The sequence below is a fragment of the Bombus impatiens genome, unplaced genomic scaffold, assembly GCF_000188095.3.
Source record: "Bombus impatiens unplaced genomic scaffold, BIMP_2.2 scf_0675, whole genome shotgun sequence".
Lineage (NCBI taxonomy): Eukaryota > Metazoa > Arthropoda > Insecta > Hymenoptera > Apidae > Bombus > Bombus impatiens.
In genome coordinates, this window is record NT_177094.1 from 1 (window position 1) to 3,027 (window position 3,027).

The 3,027-nt window shown below is 50.6% G+C and overlaps 1 long non-coding RNA gene across 1 annotated transcript; it reads right to left on the bottom strand.

The window, feature by feature from the left end:
• Nucleotides 1–1,886: 1,886 nt before the first annotated feature.
• LOC112213481 lies at nucleotides 1,887–3,021 on the bottom strand. Its single transcript, XR_002947368.1, has 2 exons — nucleotides 2,286–3,021; nucleotides 1,887–2,220 (listed from the first exon to the last, which is right to left on the bottom strand). It is a non-coding gene; the product is annotated as an uncharacterized LOC112213481 (long non-coding RNA).
• Nucleotides 3,022–3,027: the final 6 nt, after the last annotated feature.

A 3,027-nucleotide genomic window follows, 5' to 3' on the forward strand; every position in this document is an offset into this window, starting at 1 on the left:
CACGAACCGAACAAAGAATTCCTCACCCGAGGAAAGGAATAATCACCCCTGCGCGGTATCTCGCCGGTTAATCGTACGCTCCTTGCCATGCATAATTAAAGGCAATTCGCGCTTCCACGTAATAATCGGACTCGCGTGGATGCGCTCCGAAGCAGCACGAGCCGAACGTCTCGCCTCGTCTTTCACGCAGAAACCGGAAGCGCGTGTCCGACGGAACGTCCAACCGACTCTCATCGTCCAACCTCTTTTCTCTTTCCCATCGGACCGCCTTACGCGTCTTCATCCGCGGATTTCCCAACGAACCTGTTGCCCGTCACTCGTGACTCGTCGCTCGTATCGACTATCGGTTTCGCCCGAGATCGATCTGTCGTTTCTAGCTCGCGCGCGCGTTCGCTCCAAAGCGTTAGGAGGATCGTTATAGCTCTCGAGCAGAGAGCGTCGGTAAATCTGCCGAACGACCGACTGGTTTGTCTACGCGAGAACGCTGGATTACTACTTGTCGGCGCTATCGACCATCGTCTGTCCGATTATTAATATCACCGTCCGACCGCGCGAACGCCGCTCGAGTAGCTGGAAGATCGTAACGCGACACCTTCTAGCAACGCCTCTCGGACACGGCGCAAGATTTATTCCATGACACGCGGTATAAACTCGCGAATAAAGAGGAGACTCCGTCGCTCGGTTGCGAAACGCGAAATCAAACGAATTCGACCAAACTGCGAAACGATAACCGCACGGAGATTTACGAGACGCTTGATCGGCTTCCGAATCATGATGATCCGAACGCCCGCGTCAACGACGCTGCGAGTCACGCGCGTTTCCCTAAACCAGCGTACGACGTGGCTCTTTGCGTTTCACTCGACCATATCTTTTCTTATCGACGGCCTCTCGGCGTTCCACGAAGTTTCCAGCGTATCCCGAAATTCCAGCTGTACAAAGTATCGTAGTCGACCGACGCGAATCTAGCGTCACGTTTGCTTTGCCAAAAGACGTTGCGCAACGCAGCGAGCTGCCTCGTCTTTCCACCGCCGATTCCAATCGAGCGTCTCGCTTCCGCGAGCAAAAATTGGACCAGCCAGAATCTACCTCCAATTATTTCGCGGCCGATTGGAATCATGACTACGCGATTGGAAACGCGCTAACTACTCCGTCGTTAGGGACGAGCCGTGCGTGCGACCGTGCAATCTCGTTTCGTCGCGCGGCAATCAAAATTTCGCCGATATAGAAAGTAGAATCTAATCCGACGCGCGATACTCGAGAGAAAGAAACGACGCAGTCGTTGCACCGAATCGATCTACAGCCGGGTATTTTTCGCCAGGAAAAAACGATCAACGTGGAGACATCGACGATCGTCCACACGCGCGTCCAAGAATCGTCGTACGAGGAGAGGATTCTTTGGGAAACGACGAACGAGAACCGAGCGATCGCACGCTGCAAATCAATTTCTTCGCGTTTCTCTTCGTCCGCGTGTTACGTCGATGGAAGAAACGAAATCGCCGATCGAATAGAATCGCCGTTTCGCTGTTCATTCCGCGTCGATCGAACGTGCTTTTCTTCCTTTTTTTTTTTCTGAATATTAATTATCCGCTTGTCGCTTCGCCTATCGGCATGATTAACGGTTACGCGTGCTCGTTTCATTATCCCGGTTAATAATCGTTACGAGAAGGATGCTCACGAGGCGCTTAGTCGCGCTTCGAAATCAGCTAGCAACCTTTTTCGAAAGTTTCTGATCGATTCGTCCACGTTCTAACGCGGATGATCTTTACCGATTACTCGATCATCGATGGCTCAGTGAACGACGCCCTAGCGTTGATCGTCCGCCATCGTGAGTCGTACGCTTTCTTCGGGTAAAATGATTCTTGACAAAAGAAGCATAAGACGTGAAGTACGTTGTTGTATTACTTTCATGTTGTTTATTAATTAAAATTCAGTAGTAATTTAGTTTCTGCCATTCTAACAAAACGTCACCACCATTCGCCAGATCTTTATTTTACGTTAATAATAATTAATGTTTAATTATAATAATATACAGGGAGAAGGAGGAGCTGTTTACAGTTTGCGCGCATTCGTGATCGTTTTTACGTTTCGTTTCGATTCGATTCATCCTATGCGTATTACGCGTGATTTGCGTACGATCTTTACATGCTTTTCGTCGTCGGCCTCTCTACCTTTCTTTCCTCTTCTCTCGTACTTCTGCCACTCGTTCTCTTTCTCTCCTTTCTCTCGGACACGCATCCGCGCGCGCGCACGCACACACACACACACACACACACACACACACACACACACACACGCACACACACACACACACACACACACACACGCTCTTTCACGCTCTCTGTTGCACTTTTCACGCGCGCATCCTTGTGTCCTTGGCATAAAATTTCACGCATATCGCTGAAAACCAGCCGGAAATCGAAGAGCTCGATCACGCTAACGAGTGACAGTCGCCGAAATTCGGAATCGATGCGATGGCTGGCGGAAACGGTCGAGACGCGGGTTAGTCTGCGATTTTCTCCGAAGAATAATCTTCGTCGCGTGTCACGCTCTTCGATTCCGTCCGTTTCCCTTTAGCGTCGTGTTAGCAAGACACTTTGTTCTATCGTTTCTTCGCACACATCGTTTCTCTCTATTTACAAAACGGCGATTGAACGCAACGCCTCGCGTATCCTGTCGCAGTTTGTCGTAGCGCGGCGTGTCGAGCCGGAAAACAACGCCGATTCGTTGCACCAATAAAATCGCGTACGTTTAGACACGGTGTCCGTACGATACAACGATCCGTGATCTCTATCCTTTGCCGTCTTCGGTGAAACAAACGATCGAACAACAAGAGGCAAACGCGACCGAACGCGAAAGGATACGCGCCGCTATACAGACAACGATCAACAAAACAACCGTACAAACGATTTCGCTCGACTTTGAAACGCGAAATCGTTGGTCGGGGTGCGTTTTCTTTCGCTTCCGTTCGTCCTCGCGTCAGGCCGCTTCGTATCGAAATCGCGGCCTCGCGATGATAGCCGAGGCCGG